This window comes from Schistocerca cancellata, unplaced genomic scaffold (genome assembly GCF_023864275.1).
Source record: "Schistocerca cancellata isolate TAMUIC-IGC-003103 unplaced genomic scaffold, iqSchCanc2.1 HiC_scaffold_636, whole genome shotgun sequence".
Classification (NCBI taxonomy): Eukaryota; Metazoa; Arthropoda; class Insecta; order Orthoptera; family Acrididae; genus Schistocerca; species Schistocerca cancellata.
Window position 1 is genome coordinate 1 of NW_026046647.1, and position 23,224 is coordinate 23,224.

General features: G+C 49.5%; 17 non-coding genes across 17 annotated transcripts; 8 read left to right on the forward strand and 9 right to left on the reverse strand.

Annotated features, from left to right (window-relative positions):
• Nucleotides 1-42: 42 nt before the first annotated feature.
• On the reverse strand, nt 43-115 carry Trnav-uac (transfer RNA valine (anticodon UAC)). Its single transcript has one exon. It is a non-coding gene; the product is annotated as a tRNA-Val (tRNA).
• A 1,956-nt stretch (nt 116-2,071) lies between these two features.
• Trnap-ugg (transfer RNA proline (anticodon UGG)) lies at nt 2,072-2,143 on the forward strand. Its single transcript has one exon. It is a non-coding gene; the product is annotated as a tRNA-Pro (tRNA).
• A 605-nt stretch (nt 2,144-2,748) lies between these two features.
• Trnav-uac (transfer RNA valine (anticodon UAC)) lies at nt 2,749-2,821 on the reverse strand. Its single transcript has one exon. It is a non-coding gene; the product is annotated as a tRNA-Val (tRNA).
• Nucleotides 2,822-4,899: 2,078 nt separating this feature from the next.
• On the forward strand, nt 4,900-4,971 carry Trnap-ugg (transfer RNA proline (anticodon UGG)). The gene has a single exon. It is a non-coding gene; the product is annotated as a tRNA-Pro (tRNA).
• Nucleotides 4,972-5,575: 604 nt separating this feature from the next.
• Nucleotides 5,576-5,648, reverse strand: Trnav-uac (transfer RNA valine (anticodon UAC)). Its single transcript has one exon. It is a non-coding gene; the product is annotated as a tRNA-Val (tRNA).
• A 1,953-nt stretch (nt 5,649-7,601) lies between these two features.
• Nucleotides 7,602-7,673, forward strand: Trnap-ugg (transfer RNA proline (anticodon UGG)). The gene has a single exon. It is a non-coding gene; the product is annotated as a tRNA-Pro (tRNA).
• A 604-nt stretch (nt 7,674-8,277) lies between these two features.
• On the reverse strand, nt 8,278-8,350 carry Trnav-uac (transfer RNA valine (anticodon UAC)). The gene has a single exon. It is a non-coding gene; the product is annotated as a tRNA-Val (tRNA).
• Nucleotides 8,351-10,303: 1,953 nt separating this feature from the next.
• On the forward strand, nt 10,304-10,375 carry Trnap-ugg (transfer RNA proline (anticodon UGG)). Its single transcript has one exon. It is a non-coding gene; the product is annotated as a tRNA-Pro (tRNA).
• Nucleotides 10,376-10,979: 604 nt separating this feature from the next.
• Nucleotides 10,980-11,052, reverse strand: Trnav-uac (transfer RNA valine (anticodon UAC)). Its single transcript has one exon. It is a non-coding gene; the product is annotated as a tRNA-Val (tRNA).
• Nucleotides 11,053-13,007: 1,955 nt separating this feature from the next.
• Trnap-ugg (transfer RNA proline (anticodon UGG)) lies at nt 13,008-13,079 on the forward strand. The gene has a single exon. It is a non-coding gene; the product is annotated as a tRNA-Pro (tRNA).
• Nucleotides 13,080-13,683: 604 nt separating this feature from the next.
• On the reverse strand, nt 13,684-13,756 carry Trnav-uac (transfer RNA valine (anticodon UAC)). The gene has a single exon. It is a non-coding gene; the product is annotated as a tRNA-Val (tRNA).
• Nucleotides 13,757-15,709: 1,953 nt separating this feature from the next.
• On the forward strand, nt 15,710-15,781 carry Trnap-ugg (transfer RNA proline (anticodon UGG)). Its single transcript has one exon. It is a non-coding gene; the product is annotated as a tRNA-Pro (tRNA).
• Nucleotides 15,782-16,385: 604 nt separating this feature from the next.
• Nucleotides 16,386-16,458, reverse strand: Trnav-uac (transfer RNA valine (anticodon UAC)). Its single transcript has one exon. It is a non-coding gene; the product is annotated as a tRNA-Val (tRNA).
• Nucleotides 16,459-18,414: 1,956 nt separating this feature from the next.
• On the forward strand, nt 18,415-18,486 carry Trnap-ugg (transfer RNA proline (anticodon UGG)). Its single transcript has one exon. It is a non-coding gene; the product is annotated as a tRNA-Pro (tRNA).
• Nucleotides 18,487-19,090: 604 nt separating this feature from the next.
• Nucleotides 19,091-19,163, reverse strand: Trnav-uac (transfer RNA valine (anticodon UAC)). Its single transcript has one exon. It is a non-coding gene; the product is annotated as a tRNA-Val (tRNA).
• Nucleotides 19,164-21,117: 1,954 nt separating this feature from the next.
• On the forward strand, nt 21,118-21,189 carry Trnap-ugg (transfer RNA proline (anticodon UGG)). The gene has a single exon. It is a non-coding gene; the product is annotated as a tRNA-Pro (tRNA).
• Nucleotides 21,190-21,793: 604 nt separating this feature from the next.
• Nucleotides 21,794-21,866, reverse strand: Trnav-uac (transfer RNA valine (anticodon UAC)). The gene has a single exon. It is a non-coding gene; the product is annotated as a tRNA-Val (tRNA).
• Nucleotides 21,867-23,224: the final 1,358 nt, after the last annotated feature.

Consider the following 23,224-nt stretch of genomic DNA (forward strand, 5'->3'; position numbering starts at 1 on the left):
TCATCTCGGAAATGAAATCCGAAATATAGATTAAAATTGTTGTGTTCCCGCCCGGGATCGAACCGGGGACCTTCTGCGTGTAAAGCAGACGTGATAACCGCTACACCACGGAAACGACGGTTCGTTTCGTGTACCACCCGGAGACTCGTAATAGCAACAGTTTTTCTTCTGTGTTAGCAAGGGCATCGGCTACGAGCTCCCTCCGATTCGTGAAGTTCCTATAGTAAAAGACGTCGATGAAAACAATCCAACCGCGACAGACAGGGAGAACGCTGGGTGAGCTGCAGCCCTACAGGGTGAGACCATCAAAGGTGGCGTCATTCACATGCAGTGCGTTTTCGGAACGGACAGGCTCGTTGGTCTAGCGGTATGATTCCCGCTTCGGGTGCAGGAGGTACAGGGTTCAAATCCCGGACGAGCTCTTGCGTTTTGTACAACGGTGTGGTAACAAATCGCATGGCGGCGGCTGTTTCGCGCATTTCCAGGCCTCCAAGTCAGCGCTAAAATCCGACAACCAGTTCTGAAACAGTTTCATGTTTCATTTGAGCCATGTGCACCCTGCTGGTGGAACGTTTGAAGTTGATTTAAATGGTCACAGCAGAGATCGTAGCAAGTGTCTTGCTGAGTGCGACGAAAACGGGTTTCCGCCCGCAATCGAACCGGGGACCTTCTGCGTGTTAGGCACGGCGCCTGGGCTCGGCGGCAGCTGCTGCTCTTTCTTTCCTTACGAGATACCGTCGATTCGCGCAGTCGTTATTGCAAAAGATGTCACCAAAGGCAATCGCTTCGTTAGCGGCACGGTGCCTGGGCTCGGCGGCAGCTCTACATGGAGGCACCAGCAGCCCAGCCAGGCCGCCGCCGGCACCGGCGCGCCGCAGCGCAAGAAGTCGGCGCCCGCCCTGCAATGCCCCCTGTCGTTGCATATTCCACCCGCCTTATATCCTCCCCATGTCTGACTCACTACCCTAAATGACACTGCAGTCGACGTGCTTATTACTATCGCTTTTCGAAGAACCAAGGCGCAGTATTCTAGTGTCGAACCGGTATTGCAAATTTGGTTTAAGCAAAAATTTATTGTGTGGTCGAGCGACACCCTCGACTCGCGCTTCCTACATGATCGCTTCTTGCGAGGAATAATTCCTAGCGCGCCGATGGCTTCAGAGTTGGTCTTCTCGAAGTTTTGCTTCCGCACTGCATTCCGCAATCTTTTCGTTATGAGCTTCGGTTTCCCGACTTTCTTGTGTTTAGTGCGTTTGGCTTCTCTTAACCCTTAGCCACCGCTCGCCGAAATTTCCACGCTGTCATATGTCGATCTGCAGAGCTCGATGAAGGCATCGCGGCCATTCCTGAGCTCATGGAACGGCCGAATCTGTAGTTGTTTCCAGATCTCTCCCACACAACAGCCTCCCAGTAGCTTGGATTACAGGAGTACGCCACTACTCCCAGCCGCTGATTCACGTTTGAAAGCAGAATGACATGAGCTACGCGCAGCTCCGTTTTTTTTTTTTTTTTTTTTTTTTTGGTGTCTGACCTACTTTGAAAGACTTTGTAGTCGATTTACTTACTACTATCGCTGTTGGAAACCAGGTGATACCACACAGTATTCTAGAGACGATCAGGCAATGAAAATTTAGAATAAGTAAAACAGTATCAAAAGAAGTTGTGGTGGTGGAGCAGCACATGCAATTTACGCTTCCTAGATAATCGTTACTGGATAGAATAATTCTTTTGTCTGCGGCGTCTTCAGTATCCGTCTTCTGTAAATTTTACTTGCAGTATATTGTGCAATCTTTTTCGTTATGAGTTGGTGCTTGGTTTCCCGATGTTCTTTTGTTTAGTGCATTCGCCTTCTCTTAACCCTGAGAAACCACATACCGAAACTGAGGCACTGCCGGCTGTTCATAAGCAGTGTTCGATGAAGTTATTTCGCTTTTTATTCGTTGCCTTTAATATTCTTCTCATCAGTGGTGAGTGCTGCCTGCAGAAAGCGTTTATCTTGCGAATTCACGTAAAAGTTTGTGTTCCCTGTGAGGTCCACTACCTGGGATTAACTTGACTGCTCCAGGCAGGTGGCTCGTTGGTCTAGGGGTATGATTCCTGTTTTGGGTGCAGGAGGTCCCGGGTTCAAATCCCGGACGAGCCCTGCCATTTTGACCGTGCTGAAGAGTAGGTGGAACTCAGCCCCGGTTGCAGCTCCTCAATGAAGAGTAGACGCCTGTTATAGCACGTGGATATAACAAGAATGCGGCACCAGTAAAGTACGTAGGTGGAATTCGGTAGAAACGCAGACGGTAATTTTGCATGCAACGGAAAACAAGGTTGTCTTTGCGGAATATGTGCACCGTGAGTGGAGATTAAGCTTAATTGTGCGACAGTCTACCCTCATCTTACTAACGACGGCAACAACAAAGGGGGTGGTGGCATGTAAGATTGAGAGTGGCCAAGAGTTTCTCATTATTAGTTAGCATCACACTTTGACAGAGCTGTGACAAGGCGAGTAGGGTGAGCTCAGGAAAGCCAGTAGCAAGCGCACTTGAAGTAGCCCTGAAGAACCGGATTATAAATTTTGCCAGCCATAATGGAGCTAGGGGCGTTCTCAGTTACCAAATACCGGTGCAATAAGAGAGCAACAGTATTTGACAGTAAAATGACGCCCTATCCGTCTAGCATACGGCATTGCTTGTCTCTGCATACGCGGACGTGAGGTCATCTCGGAAATGAAATCCGAAATATAGATTAAAATTGTTGTGTTCCCGCCCGGGATCGAACCGGGGACCTTCAGCGTGTAAAGCAGACGTGATATCCGCTACACCACGGAAACGACGGTTCGTTTCGTGTACCACCCGGAGACTCGTAATAGCAACAGTTTTTCTTCTGTGTTAGCAAGGGCATCGGCTACGAGCTCCCTCCGATTCGTGAAGTTCCTATAGTAAAAGACGTCGATGAAAACAATCCAACCGCGACAGACAGGGAGAACGCTGGGTGAGCTGCAGCCCTACAGGGTGAGACCATCAAAGGTGGCGTCATTCACATGCAGTGCGTTTTCGGAACGGACAGGCTCGTTGGTCTAGCGGTATGATTCCCGCTTCGGGTGCAGGAGGTACAGGGTTCAAATCCCGGACGAGCTCTTGCGTTTTGTACAACGGTGTGGTAACAAATCGCATGGCGGCGGCTGTTTCGCGCATTTCCAGGCCTCCAAGTCAGCGCTAAAATCCGACAACCAGTTCTGAAACAGTTTCATGTTTCATTTGAGCCATGTGCACCCTGCTGGTGGAACGTTTGAAGTTGATTTAAATGGTCACAGCAGAGATCGTAGCAAGTGTCTTGCTGAGTGCGACGAAAACGGGTTTCCGCCCGCAATCGAACCGGGGACCTTCTGCGTGTTAGGCACGGCGCCTGGGCTCGGCGGCAGCTGCTGCTCTTTCTTTCCTTACGAGATACCGTCGATTCGCGCAGTCGTTATTGCAAAAGATGTCACCAAAGGCAATCGCTTCGTTAGCGGCACGGTGCCTGGGCTCGGCGGCAGGCTCGGCGGCAGCTGCTGCTCTTTCTTTCCTTACGAGATACCGTCGATTCGCGCAGTCGTTATTGCAAAAGATGTCACCAAAGGCAATCGCTTCGTTAGCGGCACGGTGCCTGGGCTCGGCGGCAGCTCTACATGGAGGCACCAGCAGCCCAGCCAGGCCGCCGCCGGCACCGGCGCGCCGCAGCGCAAGAAGTCGGCGCCCGCCCTGCAATGCCCCCTGTCGTTGCATATTCCACCCGCCTTATATCCTCCCCATGTCTGACTCACTACCCTAAATGACACTGCAGTCGACGTGCTTATTACTATCGCTTTTCGAAGAACCAAGGCGCAGTATTCTAGTGTCGAACCGGTATTGCAAATTTGGTTTAAGCAAAAATTTATTGTGTGGTCGAGCGACACCCTCGACTCGCGCTTCCTACATGATCGCTTCTTGCGAGGAATAATTCCTAGCGCGCCGATGGCTTCAGAGTTGGTCTTCTCGAAGTTTTGCTTCCGCACTGCATTCCGCAATCTTTTCGTTATGAGCTTCGGTTTCCCGACTTTCTTGTGTTTAGTGCGTTTGGCTTCTCTTAACCCTTAGCCACCGCTCGCCGAAATTTCCACGCTGTCATATGTCGATCTGCAGAGCTCGATGAAGGCATCGCGGCCATTCCTGAGCTCATGGAACGGCCGAATCTGTAGTTGTTTCCAGATCTCTCCCACACAACAGCCTCCCAGTAGCTTGGATTACAGGAGTACGCCACTACTCCCAGCCGCTGATTCACGTTTGAAAGCAGAATGACATGAGCTACGCGCAGCTCCGTTTTTTTTTTTTTTTTTTTTTTGGTGTCTGACCTACTTTGAAAGACTTTGTAGTCGATTTACTTACTACTATCGCTGTTGGAAACCAGGTGATACCACACAGTATTCTAGAGACGATCAGGCAATGAAAATTTAGAATAAGTAAAACAGTATCAAAAGAAGTTGTGTGGTGGAGCAGCACATGCAATTTACGCTTCCTAGATAATCGTTACTGGATAGAATAATTCTTTTGTCTGCCGGCGTCTTCAGTATCCGTCTTCTGTAAATTTTACTTGCAGTATATTGTGCAATCTTTTCGTTATGAGTTGGTGCTTGGTTTCCCGATGTTCTTTTGTTTAGTGCATTCGCCTTCTCTTAACCCTGAGAAACCACATACCGAAACTGAGGCACTGCCGGCTGTTCATAAGCAGTGTTCGATGAAGTTATTTCGCTTTTTATTCGTTGCCTTTAATATTCTTCTCATCAGTGGTGAGTGCTGCCTGCAGAAAGCGTTTATCTTGCGAATTCACGTAAAAGTTTGTGTTCCCTGTGAGGTCCACTACCTGGGATTAACTTGACTGCTCCAGGCAGGTGGCTCGTTGGTCTAGGGGTATGATTCCTGTTTTGGGTGCAGGAGGTCCCGGGTTCAAATCCCGGACGAGCCCTGCCATTTTGACCGTGCTGAAGAGTAGGTGGAACTCAGCCCCGGTTGCAGCTCCTCAATGAAGAGTAGACGCCTGTTATAGCACGTGGATATAACAAGAATGCGGCACCAGTAAAGTACGTAGGTGGAATTCGGTAGAAACGCAGACGGTAATTTTGCATGCAACGGAAAACAAGGTTGTCTTTGCGGAATATGTGCACCGTGAGTGGAGATTAAGCTTAATTGTGCGACAGTCTACCCTCATCTTACTAACGACGGCAACAACAAAGGGGTGGTGGCATGTAAGATTGAGAGTGGCCAAGAGTTTCTCATTATTAGTTAGCATCACACTTTGACAGAGCTGTGACAAGGCGAGTAGGGTGAGCTCAGGAAAGCCAGTAGCAAGCGCACTTGAAGTAGCCCTGAAGAACCGGATTATAAATTTTGCCAGCCATAATGGAGCTAGGGGCGTTCTCAGTTACCAAATACCGGTGCAATAAGAGAGCAACAGTATTTGACAGTAAAATGACGCCCTATCCGTCTAGCATACGGCATTGCTTGTCTCTGCATACGCGGACGTGAGGTCATCTCGGAAATGAAATCCGAAATATAGATTAAAATTGTTGTGTTCCCGCCCGGGATCGAACCGGGGACCTTCTGCGTGTAAAGCAGACGTGATAACCGCTACACCACGGAAACGACGGTTCGTTTCGTGTACCACCCGGAGACTCGTAATAGCAACAGTTTTTCTTCTGTGTTAGCAAGGGCATCGGCTACGAGCTCCCTCCGATTCGTGAAGTTCCTATAGTAAAAGACGTCGATGAAAACAATCCAACCGCGACAGACAGGGAGAACGCTGGGTGAGCTGCAGCCCTACAGGGTGAGACCATCAAAGGTGGCGTCATTCACATGCAGTGCGTTTTCGGAACGGACAGGCTCGTTGGTCTAGCGGTATGATTCCCGCTTCGGGTGCAGGAGGTACAGGGTTCAAATCCCGGACGAGCTCTTGCGTTTTGTACAACGGTGTGGTAACAAATCGCATGGCGGCGGCTGTTTCGCGCATTTCCAGGCCTCCAAGTCAGCGCTAAAATCCGACAACCAGTTCTGAAACAGTTTCATGTTTCATTTGAGCCATGTGCACCCTGCTGGTGGAACGTTTGAAGTTGATTTAAATGGTCACAGCAGAGATCGTAGCAAGTGTCTTGCTGAGTGCGACGAAAACGGGTTTCCGCCCGCAATCGAACCGGGGACCTTCTGCGTGTTAGGCACGGCGCCTGGGCTCGGCGGCAGCTGCTGCTCTTTCTTTCCTTACGAGATACCGTCGATTCGCGCAGTCGTTATTGCAAAAGATGTCACCAAAGGCAATCGCTTCGTTAGCGGCACGGTGCCTGGGCTCGGCGGCAGCTCTACATGGAGGCACCAGCAGCCCAGCCAGGCCGCCGCCGGCACCGGCGCGCCGCAGCGCAAGAAGTCGGCGCCCGCCCTGCAATGCCCCCTGTCGTTGCATATTCCACCCGCCTTATATCCTCCCCATGTCTGACTCACTACCCTAAATGACACTGCAGTCGACGTGCTTATTACTATCGCTTTTCGAAGAACCAAGGCGCAGTATTCTAGTGTCGAACCGGTATTGCAAATTTGGTTTAAGCAAAAATTTATTGTGTGGTCGAGCGACACCCTCGACTCGCGCTTCCTACATGATCGCTTCTTGCGAGGAATAATTCCTAGCGCGCCGATGGCTTCAGAGTTGGTCTTCTCGAAGTTTTGCTTCCGCACTGCATTCCGCAATCTTTTCGTTATGAGCTTCGGTTTCCCGACTTTCTTGTGTTTAGTGCGTTTGGCTTCTCTTAACCCTTAGCCACCGCTCGCCGAAATTTCCACGCTGTCATATGTCGATCTGCAGAGCTCGATGAAGGCATCGCGGCCATTCCTGAGCTCATGGAACGGCCGAATCTGTAGTTGTTTCCAGATCTCTCCCACACAACAGCCTCCCAGTAGCTTGGATTACAGGAGTACGCCACTACTCCCAGCCGCTGATTCACGTTTGAAAGCAGAATGACATGAGCTACGCGCAGCTCCGTTTTTTTTTTTTTTTTTTTTTTTTGGTGTCTGACCTACTTTGAAAGACTTTGTAGTCGATTTACTTACTACTATCGCTGTTGGAAACCAGGTGATACCACACAGTATTCTAGAGACGATCAGGCAATGAAAATTTAGAATAAGTAAAACAGTATCAAAAGAAGTTGTGTGGTGGAGCAGCACATGCAATTTACGCTTCCTAGATAATCGTTACTGGATAGAATAATTCTTTTGTCTGCGGCGTCTTCAGTATCCGTCTTCTGTAAATTTTACTTGCAGTATATTGTGCAATCTTTTCGTTATGAGTTGGTGCTTGGTTTCCCGATGTTCTTTTGTTTAGTGCATTCGCCTTCTCTTAACCCTGAGAAACCACATACCGAAACTGAGGCACTGCCGGCTGTTCATAAGCAGTGTTCGATGAAGTTATTTCGCTTTTTATTCGTTGCCTTTAATATTCTTCTCATCAGTGGTGAGTGCTGCCTGCAGAAAGCGTTTATCTTGCGAATTCACGTAAAAGTTTGTGTTCCCTGTGAGGTCCACTACCTGGGATTAACTTGACTGCTCCAGGCAGGTGGCTCGTTGGTCTAGGGGTATGATTCCTGTTTTGGGTGCAGGAGGTCCCGGGTTCAAATCCCGGACGAGCCCTGCCATTTTGACCGTGCTGAAGAGTAGGTGGAACTCAGCCCCGGTTGCAGCTCCTCAATGAAGAGTAGACGCCTGTTATAGCACGTGGATATAACAAGAATGCGGCACCAGTAAAGTACGTAGGTGGAATTCGGTAGAAACGCAGACGGTAATTTTGCATGCAACGGAAAACAAGGTTGTCTTTGCGGAATATGTGCACCGTGAGTGGAGATTAAGCTTAATTGTGCGACAGTCTACCCTCATCTTACTAACGACGGCAACAACAAAGGGGTGGTGGCATGTAAGATTGAGAGTGGCCAAGAGTTTCTCATTATTAGTTAGCATCACACTTTGACAGAGCTGTGACAAGGCGAGTAGGGTGAGCTCAGGAAAGCCAGTAGCAAGCGCACTTGAAGTAGCCCTGAAGAACCGGATTATAAATTTTGCCAGCCATAATGGAGCTAGGGGCGTTCTCAGTTACCAAATACCGGTGCAATAAGAGAGCAACAGTATTTGACAGTAAAATGACGCCCTATCCGTCTAGCATACGGCATTGCTTGTCTCTGCATACGCGGACGTGAGGTCATCTCGGAAATGAAATCCGAAATATAGATTAAAATTGTTGTGTTCCCGCCCGGGATCGAACCGGGGACCTTCAGCGTGTAAAGCAGACGTGATATCCGCTACACCACGGAAACGACGGTTCGTTTCGTGTACCACCCGGAGACTCGTAATAGCAACAGTTTTTCTTCTGTGTTAGCAAGGGCATCGGCTACGAGCTCCCTCCGATTCGTGAAGTTCCTATAGTAAAAGACGTCGATGAAAACAATCCAACCGCGACAGACAGGGAGAACACTGGGTGAGCTGCAGCCCTACATGGTGAGACCATCAAAGATGGCGTCATTCACATGCAGTGCGTTTTCGGAACGGACAGGCTCGTTGGTCTAGGGGTATGATTCCCGCTTCGGGTGCAGGAGGTACAGGGTTCAAATCCCGGACGAGCTCTTGCGTTTTGTACAACGGTGTGGTAACAAATCGCATGGCGGCGGCTGTTTCGCGCATTTCCAGGCCTCCAAGTCAGCGCTAAAATCCGACAACCAGTTCTGAAACAGTTTCATGTTTCATTTGAGCCATGTGCACCCTGCTGGTGGAACGTTTGAAGTTGATTTAAATGGTCACAGCAGAGATCGTAGCAAGTGTCTTGCTGAGTGCGACGAAAACGGGTTTCCGCCCGCAATCGAACCGGGGACCTTCTGCGTGTTAGGCACGGCGCCTGGGCTCGGCGGCAGCTGCTGCTCTTTCTTTCCTTACGAGATACCGTCGATTCGCGCAGTCGTTATTGCAAAAGATGTCACCAAAGGCAATCGCTTCGTTAGCGGCACGGTGCCTGGGCTCGGCGGCAGCTCTACATGGAGGCACCAGCAGCCCAGCCAGGCCGCCGCCGGCACCGGCGCGCCGCAGCGCAAGAAGTCGGCGCCCGCCCTGCAATGCCCCCTGTCGTTGCATATTCCACCCGCCTTATATCCTCCCCATGTCTGACTCACTACCCTAAATGACACTGCAGTCGACGTGCTTATTACTATCGCTTTTCGAAGAACCAAGGCGCAGTATTCTAGTGTCGAACCGGTATTGCAAATTTGGTTTAAGCAAAAATTTATTGTGTGGTCGAGCGACACCCTCGACTCGCGCTTCCTACATGATCGCTTCTTGCGAGGAATAATTCCTAGCGCGCCGATGGCTTCAGAGTTGGTCTTCTCGAAGTTTTGCTTCCGCACTGCATTCCGCAATCTTTTCGTTATGAGCTTCGGTTTCCCGACTTTCTTGTGTTTAGTGCGTTTGGCTTCTCTTAACCCTTAGCCACCGCTCGCCGAAATTTCCACGCTGTCATATGTCGATCTGCAGAGCTCGATGAAGGCATCGCGGCCATTCCTGAGCTCATGGAACGGCCGAATCTGTAGTTGTTTCCAGATCTCTCCCACACAACAGCCTCCTAGTAGCTTGGATTACAGGAGTACGCCACTACTCCCAGCCGCTGATTCACGTTTGAAAGCAGAATGACATGAGCTACGCGCAGCTCCGTTTTTTTTTTTTTTTTTTTTTTTTGGTGTCTGACCTACTTTGAAAGACTTTGTAGTCGATTTACTTACTACTATCGCTGTTGGAAACCAGGTGATACCACACAGTATTCTAGAGACGATCAGGCAATGAAAATTTAGAATAAGTAAAACAGTATCAAAAGAAGTTGTGTGGTGGAGCAGCACATGCAATTTACGCTTCCTAGATAATCGTTACTGGATAGAATAATTCTTTTGTCTGCGGCGTCTTCAGTATCCGTCTTCTGTAAATTTTACTTGCAGTATATTGTGCAATCTTTTCGTTATGAGTTGGTGCTTGGTTTCCCGATGTTCTTTTGTTTAGTGCATTCGCCTTCTCTTAACCCTGAGAAACCACATACCGAAACTGAGGCACTGCCGGCTGTTCATAAGCAGTGTTCGATGAAGTTATTTCGCTTTTTATTCGTTGCCTTTAATATTCTTCTCATCAGTGGTGAGTGCTGCCTGCAGAAAGCGTTTATCTTGCGAATTCACGTAAAAGTTTGTGTTCCCTGTGAGGTCCACTACCTGGGATTAACTTGACTGCTCCAGGCAGGTGGCTCGTTGGTCTAGGGGTATGATTCCTGTTTTGGGTGCAGGAGGTCCCGGGTTCAAATCCCGGACGAGCCCTGCCATTTTGACCGTGCTGAAGAGTAGGTGGAACTCAGCCCCGGTTGCAGCTCCTCAATGAAGAGTAGACGCCTGTTATAGCACGTGGATATAACAAGAATGCGGCACCAGTAAAGTACGTAGGTGGAATTCGGTAGAAACGCAGACGGTAATTTTGCATGCAACGGAAAACAAGGTTGTCTTTGCGGAATATGTGCACCGTGAGTGGAGATTAAGCTTAATTGTGCGACAGTCTACCCTCATCTTACTAACGACGGCAACAACAAAGGGGTGGTGGCATGTAAGATTGAGAGTGGCCAAGAGTTTCTCATTATTAGTTAGCATCACACTTTGACAGAGCTGTGACAAGGCGAGTAGGGTGAGCTCAGGAAAGCCAGTAGCAAGCGCACTTGAAGTAGCCCTGAAGAACCGGATTATAAATTTTGCCAGCCATAATGGAGCTAGGGGCGTTCTCAGTTACCAAATACCGGTGCAATAAGAGAGCAACAGTATTTGACAGTAAAATGACGCCCTATCCGTCTAGCATACGGCATTGCTTGTCTCTGCATACGCGGACGTGAGGTCATCTCGGAAATGAAATCCGAAATATAGATTAAAATTGTTGTGTTCCCGCCCGGGATCGAACCGGGGACCTTCAGCGTGTAAAGCAGACGTGATATCCGCTACACCACGGAAACGACGGTTCGTTTCGTGTACCACCCGGAGACTCGTAATAGCAACAGTTTTTCTTCTGTGTTAGCAAGGGCATCGGCTACGAGCTCCCTCCGATTCGTGAAGTTCCTATAGTAAAAGACGTCGATGAAAACAATCCAACCGCGACAGACAGGGAGAACACTGGGTGAGCTGCAGCCCTACATGGTGAGACCATCAAAGATGGCGTCATTCACATGCAGTGCGTTTTCGGAACGGACAGGCTCGTTGGTCTAGGGGTATGATTCCCGCTTCGGGTGCAGGAGGTACAGGGTTCAAATCCCGGACGAGCTCTTGCGTTTTGTACAACGGTGTGGTAACAAATCGCATGGCGGCGGCTGTTTCGCGCATTTCCAGGCCTCCAAGTCAGCGCTAAAATCCGACAACCAGTTCTGAAACAGTTTCATGTTTCATTTGAGCCATGTGCACCCTGCTGGTGGAACGTTTGAAGTTGATTTAAATGGTCACAGCAGAGATCGTAGCAAGTGTCTTGCTGAGTGCGACGAAAACGGGTTTCCGCCCGCAATCGAACCGGGGACCTTCTGCGTGTTAGGCACGGCGCCTGGGCTCGGCGGCAGCTGCTGCTCTTTCTTTCCTTACGAGATACCGTCGATTCGCGCAGTCGTTATTGCAAAAGATGTCACCAAAGGCAATCGCTTCGTTAGCGGCACGGTGCCTGGGCTCGGCGGCAGCTCTACATGGAGGCACCAGCAGCCCAGCCAGGCCGCCGCCGGCACCGGCGCGCCGCAGCGCAAGAAGTCGGCGCCCGCCCTGCAATGCCCCCTGTCGTTGCATATTCCACCCGCCTTATATCCTCCCCATGTCTGACTCACTACCCTAAATGACACTGCAGTCGACGTGCTTATTACTATCGCTTTTCGAAGAACCAAGGCGCAGTATTCTAGTGTCGAACCGGTATTGCAAATTTGGTTTAAGCAAAAATTTATTGTGTGGTCGAGCGACACCCTCGACTCGCGCTTCCTACATGATCGCTTCTTGCGAGGAATAATTCCTAGCGCGCCGATGGCTTCAGAGTTGGTCTTCTCGAAGTTTTGCTTCCGCACTGCATTCCGCAATCTTTTCGTTATGAGCTTCGGTTTCCCGACTTTCTTGTGTTTAGTGCGTTTGGCTTCTCTTAACCCTTAGCCACCGCTCGCCGAAATTTCCACGCTGTCATATGTCGATCTGCAGAGCTCGATGAAGGCATCGCGGCCATTCCTGAGCTCATGGAACGGCCGAATCTGTAGTTGTTTCCAGATCTCTCCCACACAACAGCCTCCCAGTAGCTTGGATTACAGGAGTACGCCACTACTCCCAGCCGCTGATTCACGTTTGAAAGCAGAATGACATGAGCTACGCGCAGCTCCGTTTTTTTTTTTTTTTTTTTTTTTTTTGGTGTCTGACCTACTTTGAAAGACTTTGTAGTCGATTTACTTACTACTATCGCTGTTGGAAACCAGGTGATACCACACAGTATTCTAGAGACGATCAGGCAATGAAAATTTAGAATAAGTAAAACAGTATCAAAAGAAGTTGTGTGGTGGAGCAGCACATGCAATTTACGCTTCCTAGATAATCGTTACTGGATAGAATAATTCTTTTGTCTGCGGCGTCTTCAGTATCCGTCTTCTGTAAATTTTACTTGCAGTATATTGTGCAATCTTTTCGTTATGAGTTGGTGCTTGGTTTCCCGATGTTCTTTTGTTTAGTGCATTCGCCTTCTCTTAACCCTGAGAAACCACATACCGAAACTGAGGCACTGCCGGCTGTTCATAAGCAGTGTTCGATGAAGTTATTTCGCTTTTTATTCGTTGCCTTTAATATTCTTCTCATCAGTGGTGAGTGCTGCCTGCAGAAAGCGTTTATCTTGCGAATTCACGTAAAAGTTTGTGTTCCCTGTGAGGTCCACTACCTGGGATTAACTTGACTGCTCCAGGCAGGTGGCTCGTTGGTCTAGGGGTATGATTCCTGTTTTGGGTGCAGGAGGTCCCGGGTTCAAATCCCGGACGAGCCCTGCCATTTTGACCGTGCTGAAGAGTAGGTGGAACTCAGCCCCGGTTGCAGCTCCTCAATGAAGAGTAGACGCCTGTTATAGCACGTGGATATAACAAGAATGCGGCACCAGTAAAGTACGTAGGTGGAATTCGGTAGAAACGCAGACGGTAATTTTGCATGCAACGGAAAACAAGGTTGTCTTTGCGGAATATGTGCACCGTGAGTGGAGATTAAGCTTAATTGTGCGACAGTCTACCCTCATCTTACTAACGACGGCAACAACAAAGGGGTGGTGGCATGTAAGATTGAGAGTGGCCAAGAGTTTCTCATTATTAGTTAGCATCACACTTTGACAGAGCTGTGACAAGGCGAGTAGGGTGAGCTCAGGAAAGCCAGTAGCAAGCGCACTTGAAGTAGCCCTGAAGAACCGGATTATAAATTTTGCCAGCCATAATGGAGCTAGGGGCGTTCTCAGTTACCAAATACCGGTGCAATAAGAGAGCAACAGTATTTGACAGTAAAATGACGCCCTATCCGTCTAGCATACGGCATTGCTTGTCTCTGCATACGCGGACGTGAGGTCATCTCGGAAATGAAATCCGAAATATAGATTAAAATTGTTGTGTTCCCGCCCGGGATCGAACCGGGGACCTTCAGCGTGTAAAGCAGACGTGATATCCGCTACACCACGGAAACGACGGTTCGTTTCGTGTACCACCCGGAGACTCGTAATAGCAACAGTTTTTCTTCTGTGTTAGCAAGGGCATCGGCTACGAGCTCCCTCCGATTCGTGAAGTTCCTATAGTAAAAGACGTCGATGAAAACAATCCAACCGCGACAGACAGGGAGAACACTGGGTGAGCTGCAGCCCTACATGGTGAGACCATCAAAGATGGCGTCATTCACATGCAGTGCGTTTTCGGAACGGACAGGCTCGTTGGTCTAGGGGTATGATTCCCGCTTCGGGTGCAGGAGGTACAGGGTTCAAATCCCGGACGAGCTCTTGCGTTTTGTACAACGGTGTGGTAACAAATCGCATGGCGGCGGCTGTTTCGCGCATTTCCAGGCCTCCAAGTCAGCGCTAAAATCCGACAACCAGTTCTGAAACAGTTTCATGTTTCATTTGAGCCATGTGCACCCTGCTGGTGGAACGTTTGAAGTTGATTTAAATGGTCACAGCAGAGATCGTAGCAAGTGTCTTGCTGAGTGCGACGAAAACGGGTTTCCGCCCGCAATCGAACCGGGGACCTTCTGCGTGTTAGGCACGGCGCCTGGGCTCGGCGGCAGCTGCTGCTCTTTCTTTCCTTACGAGATACCGTCGATTCGCGCAGTCGTTATTGCAAAAGATGTCACCAAAGGCAATCGCTTCGTTAGCGGCACGGTGCCTGGGCTCGGCGGCAGCTCTACATGGAGGCACCAGCAGCCCAGCCAGGCCGCCGCCGGCACCGGCGCGCCGCAGCGCAAGAAGTCGGCGCCCGCCCTGCAATGCCCCCTGTCGTTGCATATTCCACCCGCCTTATATCCTCCCCATGTCTGACTCACTACCCTAAATGACACTGCAGTCGACGTGCTTATTACTATCGCTTTTCGAAGAACCAAGGCGCAGTATTCTAGTGTCGAACCGGTATTGCAAATTTGGTTTAAGCAAAAATTTATTGTGTGGTCGAGCGACACCCTCGACTCGCGCTTCCTACATGATCGCTTCTTGCGAGGAATAATTCCTAGCGCGCCGATGGCTTCAGAGTTGGTCTTCTCGAAGTTTTGCTTCCGCACTGCATTCCGCAATCTTTTCGTTATGAGCTTCGGTTTCCCGACTTTCTTGTGTTTAGTGCGTTTGGCTTCTCTTAACCCTTAGCCACCGCTCGCCGAAATTTCCACGCTGTCATATGTCGATCTGCAGAGCTCGATGAAGGCATCGCGGCCATTCCTGAGCTCATGGAACGGCCGAATCTGTAGTTGTTTCCAGATCTCTCCCACACAACAGCCTCCCAGTAGCTTGGATTACAGGAGTACGCCACTACTCCCAGCCGCTGATTCACGTTTGAAAGCAGAATGACATGAGCTACGCGCAGCTCCGTTTTTTTTTTTTTTTTTTTTTTTTGGTGTCTGACCTACTTTGAAAGACTTTGTAGTCGATTTACTTACTACTATCGCTGTTGGAAACCAGGTGATACCACACAGTATTCTAGAGACGATCAGGCAATGAAAATTTAGAATAAGTAAAACAGTATCAAAAGAAGTTGTGTGGTGGAGCAGCACATGCAATTTACGCTTCCTAGATAATCGTTACTGGATAGAATAATTCTTTTGTCTGCGGCGTCTTCAGTATCCGTCTTCTGTAAATTTTACTTGCAGTATATTGTGCAATCTTTTCGTTATGAGTTGGTGCTTGGTTTCCCGATGTTCTTTTGTTTAGTGCATTCGCCTTCTCTTAACCCTGAGAAACCACATACCGAAACTGAGGCACTGCCGGCTGTTCATAAGCAGTGTTCGATGAAGTTATTTCGCTTTTTATTCGTTGCCTTTAATATTCTTCTCATCAGTGGTGAGTGCTGCCTGCAGAAAGCGTTTATCTTGCGAATTCACGTAAAAGTTTGTGTTCCCTGTGAGGTCCACTACCTGGGATTAACTTGACTGCTCCAGGCAGGTGGCTCGTTGGTCTAGGGGTATGATTCCTGTTTTGGGTGCAGGAGGTCCCGGGTTCAAATCCCGGACGAGCCCTGCCATTTTGACCGTGCTGAAGAGTAGGTGGAACTCAGCCCCGGTTGCAGCTCCTCAATGAAGAGTAGACGCCTGTTATAGCACGTGGATATAACAAGAATGCGGCACCAGTAAAGTACGTAGGTGGAATTCGGTAGAAACGCAGACGGTAATTTTGCATGCAACGGAAAACAAGGTTGTCTTTGCGGAATATGTGCACCGTGAGTGGAGATTAAGCTTAATTGTGCGACAGTCTACCCTCATCTTACTAACGACGGCAACAACAAAGGGGTGGTGGCATGTAAGATTGAGAGTGGCCAAGAGTTTCTCATTATTAGTTAGCATCACACTTTGACAGAGCTGTGACAAGGCGAGTAGGGTGAGCTCAGGAAAGCCAGTAGCAAGCGCACTTGAAGTAGCCCTGAAGAACCGGATTATAAATTTTGCCAGCCATAATGGAGCTAGGGGCGTTCTCAGTTACCAAATACCGGTGCAATAAGAGAGCAACAGTATTTGACAGTAAAATGACGCCCTATCCGTCTAGCATACGGCATTGCTTGTCTCTGCATACGCGGACGTGAGGTCATCTCGGAAATGAAATCCGAAATATAGATTAAAATTGTTGTGTTCCCGCCCGGGATCGAACCGGGGACCTTCAGCGTGTAAAGCAGACGTGATATCCGCTACACCACGGAAACGACGGTTCGTTTCGTGTACCACCCGGAGACTCGTAATAGCAACAGTTTTTCTTCTGTGTTAGCAAGGGCATCGGCTACGAGCTCCCTCCGATTCGTGAAGTTCCTATAGTAAAAGACGTCGATGAAAACAATCCAACCGCGACAGACAGGGAGAACACTGGGTGAGCTGCAGCCCTACATGGTGAGACCATCAAAGATGGCGTCATTCACATGCAGTGCGTTTTCGGAACGGACAGGCTCGTTGGTCTAGGGGTATGATTCCCGCTTCGGGTGCAGGAGGTACAGGGTTCAAATCCCGGACGAGCTCTTGCGTTTTGTACAACGGTGTGGTAACAAATCGCATGGCGGCGGCTGTTTCGCGCATTTCCAGGCCTCCAAGTCAGCGCTAAAATCCGACAACCAGTTCTGAAACAGTTTCATGTTTCATTTGAGCCATGTGCACCCTGCTGGTGGAACGTTTGAAGTTGATTTAAATGGTCACAGCAGAGATCGTAGCAAGTGTCTTGCTGAGTGCGACGAAAACGGGTTTCCGCCCGCAATCGAACCGGGGACCTTCTGCGTGTTAGGCACGGCGCCTGGGCTCGGCGGCAGCTGCTGCTCTTTCTTTCCTTACGAGATACCGTCGATTCGCGCAGTCGTTATTGCAAAAGATGTCACCAAAGGCAATCGCTTCGTTAGCGGCACGGTGCCTGGGCTCGGCGGCAGCTCTACATGGAGGCACCAGCAGCCCAGCCAGGCCGCCGCCGGCACCGGCGCGCCGCAGCGCAAGAAGTCGGCGCCCGCCCTGCAATGCCCCCTGTCGTTGCATATTCCACCCGCCTTATATCCTCCCCATGTCTGACTCACTACCCTAAATGACACTGCAGTCGACGTGCTTATTACTATCGCTTTTCGAAGAACCAAGGCGCAGTATTCTAGTGTCGAACCGGTATTGCAAATTTGGTTTAAGCAAAAATTTATTGTGTGGTCGAGCGACACCCTCGACTCGCGCTTCCTACATGATCGCTTCTTGCGAGGAATAATTCCTAGCGCGCCGATGGCTTCAGAGTTGGTCTTCTCGAAGTTTTGCTTCCGCACTGCATTCCGCAATCTTTTCGTTATGAGCTTCGGTTTCCCGACTTTCTTGTGTTTAGTGCGTTTGGCTTCTCTTAACCCTTAGCCACCGCTCGCCGAAATTTCCACGCTGTCATATGTCGATCTGCAGAGCTCGATGAAGGCATCGCGGCCATTCCTGAGCTCATGGAACGGCCGAATCTGTAGTTGTTTCCAGATCTCTCCCACACAACAGCCTCCTAGTAGCTTGGATTACAGGAGTACGCCACTACTCCCAGCCGCTGATTCACGTTTGAAAGCAGAATGACATGAGCTACGCGCAGCTCCGTTTTTTTTTTTTTTTTTTTTTTTTTTTGGTGTCTGACCTACTTTGAAAGACTTTGTAGTCGATTTACTTACTACTATCGCTGTTGGAAACCAGGTGATACCACACAGTATTCTAGAGACGATCAGGCAATGAAAATTTAGAATAAGTAAAACAGTATCAAAAGAAGTTGTGTGGTGGAGCAGCACATGCAATTTACGCTTCCTAGATAATCGTTACTGGATAGAATAATTCTTTTGTCTGCGGCGTCTTCAGTATCCGTCTTCTGTAAATTTTACTTGCAGTATATTGTGCAATCTTTTCGTTATGAGTTGGTGCTTGGTTTCCCGATGTTCTTTTGTTTAGTGCATTCGCCTTCTCTTAACCCTGAGAAACCACATACCGAAACTGAGGCACTGCCGGCTGTTCATAAGCAGTGTTCGATGAAGTTATTTCGCTTTTTATTCGTTGCCTTTAATATTCTTCTCATCAGTGGTGAGTGCTGCCTGCAGAAAGCGTTTATCTTGCGAATTCACGTAAAAGTTTGTGTTCCCTGTGAGGTCCACTACCTGGGATTAACTTGACTGCTCCAGGCAGGTGGCTCGTTGGTCTAGGGGTATGATTCCTGTTTTGGGTGCAGGAGGTCCCGGGTTCAAATCCCGGACGAGCCCTGCCATTTTGACCGTGCTGAAGAGTAGGTGGAACTCAGCCCCGGTTGCAGCTCCTCAATGAAGAGTAGACGCCTGTTATAGCACGTGGATATAACAAGAATGCGGCACCAGTAAAGTACGTAGGTGGAATTCGGTAGAAACGCAGACGGTAATTTTGCATGCAACGGAAAACAAGGTTGTCTTTGCGGAATATGTGCACCGTGAGTGGAGATTAAGCTTAATTGTGCGACAGTCTACCCTCATCTTACTAACGACGGCAACAACAAAGGGGTGGTGGCATGTAAGATTGAGAGTGGCCAAGAGTTTCTCATTATTAGTTAGCATCACACTTTGACAGAGCTGTGACAAGGCGAGTAGGGTGAGCTCAGGAAAGCCAGTAGCAAGCGCACTTGAAGTAGCCCTGAAGAACCGGATTATAAATTTTGCCAGCCATAATGGAGCTAGGGGCGTTCTCAGTTACCAAATACCGGTGCAATAAGAGAGCAACAGTATTTGACAGTAAAATGACGCCCTATCCGTCTAGCATACGGCATTGCTTGTCTCTGCATACGCGGACGTGAGGTCATCTCGGAAATGAAATCCGAAATATAGATTAAAATTGTTGTGTTCCCGCCCGGGATCGAACCGGGGACCTTCAGCGTGTAAAGCAGACGTGATATCCGCTACACCACGGAAACGACGGTTCGTTTCGTGTACCACCCGGAGACTCGTAATAGCAACAGTTTTTCTTCTGTGTTAGCAAGGGCCTCGGCTACGAGCTCCCTCCGATTCGTGAAGTTCCTATAGTAAAAGACGTCGATGAAAACAATCCAACCGCGACAGACAGGGAGAACACTGGGTGAGCTGCAGCCCTACATGGTGAGACCATCAAAGATGGCGTCATTCACATGCAGTGCGTTTTCGGAACGGACAGGCTCGTTGGTCTAGGGGTATGATTCCCGCTTCGGGTGCAGGAGGTACAGGGTTCAAATCCCGGACGAGCTCTTGCGTTTTGTACAACGGTGTGGTAACAAATCGCATGGCGGCGGCTGTTTCGCGCATTTCCAGGCCTCCAAGTCAGCGCTAAAATCCGACAACCAGTTCTGAAACAGTTTCATGTTTCATTTGAGCCATGTGCACCCTGCTGGTGGAACGTTTGAAGTTGATTTAAATGGTCACAGCAGAGATCGTAGCAAGTGTCTTGCTGAGTGCGACGAAAACGGGTTTCCGCCCGCAATCGAACCGGGGACCTTCTGCGTGTTAGGCACGGCGCCTGGGCTCGGCGGCAGCTGCTGCTCTTTCTTTCCTTACGAGATACCGTCGATTCGCGCAGTCGTTATTGCAAAAGATGTCACCAAAGGCAATCGCTTCGTTAGCGGCACGGTGCCTGGGCTCGGCGGCAGCTCTACATGGAGGCACCAGCAGCCCAGCCAGGCCGCCGCCGGCACCGGCGCGCCGCAGCGCAAGAAGTCGGCGCCCGCCCTGCAATGCCCCCTGTCGTTGCATATTCCACCCGCCTTATATCCTCCCCATGTCTGACTCACTACCCTAAATGACACTGCAGTCGACGTGCTTATTACTATCGCTTTTCGAAGAACCAAGGCGCAGTATTCTAGTGTCGAACCGGTATTGCAAATTTGGTTTAAGCAAAAATTTATTGTGTGGTCGAGCGACACCCTCGACTCGCGCTTCCTACATGATCGCTTCTTGCGAGGAATAATTCCTAGCGCGCCGATGGCTTCAGAGTTGGTCTTCTCGAAGTTTTGCTTCCGCACTGCATTCCGCAATCTTTTCGTTATGAGCTTCGGTTTCCCGACTTTCTTGTGTTTAGTGCGTTTGGCTTCTCTTAACCCTTAGCCACCGCTCGCCGAAATTTCCACGCTGTCATATGTCGATCTGCAGAGCTCGATGAAGGCATCGCGGCCATTCCTGAGCTCATGGAACGGCCGAATCTGTAGTTGTTTCCAGATCTCTCCCACACAACAGCCTCCTAGTAGCTTGGATTACAGGAGTACGCCACTACTCCCAGCCGCTGATTCACGTTTGAAAGCAGAATGACATGAGCTACGCGCAGCTCCGTTTTTTTTTTTTTTTTTTTTTTTTTGGTGTCTGACCTACTTTGAAAGACTTTGTAGTCGATTTACTTACTACTATCGCTGTTGGAAACCAGGTGATACCACACAGTATTCTAGAGACGATCAGGCAATGAAAATTTAGAATAAGTAAAACAGTATCAAAAGAAGTTGTGTGGTGGAGCAGCACATGCAATTTACGCTTCCTAGATAATCGTTACTGGATAGAATAATTCTTTTGTCTGCGGCGTCTTCAGTATCCGTCTTCTGTAAATTTTACTTGCAGTATATTGTGCAATCTTTTCGTTATGAGTTGGTGCTTGGTTTCCCGATGTTCTTTTGTTTAGTGCATTCGCCTTCTCTTAACCCTGAGAAACCACATACCGAAACTGAGGCACTGCCGGCTGTTCATAAGCAGTGTTCGATGAAGTTATTTCGCTTTTTATTCGTTGCCTTTAATATTCTTCTCATCAGTGGTGAGTGCTGCCTGCAGAAAGCGTTTATCTTGCGAATTCACGTAAAAGTTTGTGTTCCCTGTGAGGTCCACTACCTGGGATTAACTTGACTGCTCCAGGCAGGTGGCTCGTTGGTCTAGGGGTATGATTCCTGTTTTGGGTGCAGGAGGTCCCGGGTTCAAATCCCGGACGAGCCCTGCCATTTTGACCGTGCTGAAGAGTAGGTGGAACTCAGCCCCGGTTGCAGCTCCTCAATGAAGAGTAGACGCCTGTTATAGCACGTGGATATAACAAGAATGCGGCACCAGTAAAGTACGTAGGTGGAATTCGGTAGAAACGCAGACGGTAATTTTGCATGCAACGGAAAACAAGGTTGTCTTTGCGGAATATGTGCACCGTGAGTGGAGATTAAGCTTAATTGTGCGACAGTCTACCCTCATCTTACTAACGACGGCAACAACAAAGGGGTGGTGGCATGTAAGATTGAGAGTGGCCAAGAGTTTCTCATTATTAGTTAGCATCACACTTTGACAGAGCTGTGACAAGGCGAGTAGGGTGAGCTCAGGAAAGCCAGTAGCAAGCGCACTTGAAGTAGCCCTGAAGAACCGGATTATAAATTTTGCCAGCCATAATGGAGCTAGGGGCGTTCTCAGTTACCAAATACCGGTGCAATAAGAGAGCAACAGTATTTGACAGTAAAATGACGCCCTATCCGTCTAGCATACGGCATTGCTTGTCTCTGCATACGCGGACGTGAGGTCATCTCGGAAATGAAATCCGAAATATAGATTAAAATTGTTGTGTTCCCGCCCGGGATCGAACCGGGGACCTTCAGCGTGTAAAGCAGACGTGATATCCGCTACACCACGGAAACGACGGTTCGTTTCGTGTACCACCCGGAGACTCGTAATAGCAACAGTTTTTCTTCTGTGTTAGCAAGGGCATCGGCTACGAGCTCCCTCCGATTCGTGAAGTTCCTATAGTAAAAGACGTCGATGAAAACAATCCAACCGCGACAGACAGGGAGAACACTGGGTGAGCTGCAGCCCTACATGGTGAGACCATCAAAGATGGCGTCATTCACATGCAGTGCGTTTTCGGAACGGACAGGCTCGTTGGTCTAGGGGTATGATTCCCGCTTCGGGTGCAGGAGGTACAGGGTTCAAATCCCGGACGAGCTCTTGCGTTTTGTACAACGGTGTGGTAACAAATCGCATGGCGGCGGCTGTTTCGCGCATTTCCAGGCCTCCAAGTCAGCGCTAAAATCCGACAACCAGTTCTGAAACAGTTTCATGTTTCATTTGAGCCATGTGCACCCTGCTGGTGGAACGTTTGAAGTTGATTTAAATGGTCACAGCAGAGATCGTAGCAAGTGTCTTGCTGAGTGCGACGAAAACGGGTTTCCGCCCGCAATCGAACCGGGGACCTTCTGCGTGTTAGGCACGGCGCCTGGGCTCGGCGGCAGCTGCTGCTCTTTCTTTCCTTACGAGATACCGTCGATTCGCGCAGTCGTTATTGCAAAAGATGTCACCAAAGGCAATCGCTTCGTTAGCGGCACGGTGCCTGGGCTCGGCGGCAGCTCTACATGGAGGCACCAGCAGCCCAGCCAGGCCGCCGCCGGCACCGGCGCGCCGCAGCGCAAGAAGTCGGCGCCCGCCCTGCAATGCCCCCTGTCGTTGCATATTCCACCCGCCTTATATCCTCCCCATGTCTGACTCACTACCCTAAATGACACTGCAGTCGACGTGCTTATTACTATCGCTTTTCGAAGAACCAAGGCGCAGTATTCTAGTGTCGAACCGGTATTGCAAATTTGGTTTAAGCAAAAATTTATTGTGTGGTCGAGCGACACCCTCGACTCGCGCTTCCTACATGATCGCTTCTTGCGAGGAATAATTCCTAGCGCGCCGATGGCTTCAGAGTTGGTCTTCTCGAAGTTTTGCTTCCGCACTGCATTCCGCAATCTTTTCGTTATGAGCTTCGGTTTCCCGACTTTCTTGTGTTTAGTGCGTTTGGCTTCTCTTAACCCTTAGCCACCGCTCGCCGAAATTTCCACGCTGTCATATGTCGATCTGCAGAGCTCGATGAAGGCATCGCGGCCATTCCTGAGCTCATGGAACGGCCGAATCTGTAGTTGTTTCCAGATCTCTCCCACACAACAGCCTCCTAGTAGCTTGGATTACAGGAGTACGCCACTACTCCCAGCCGCTGATTCACGTTTGAAAGCAGAAT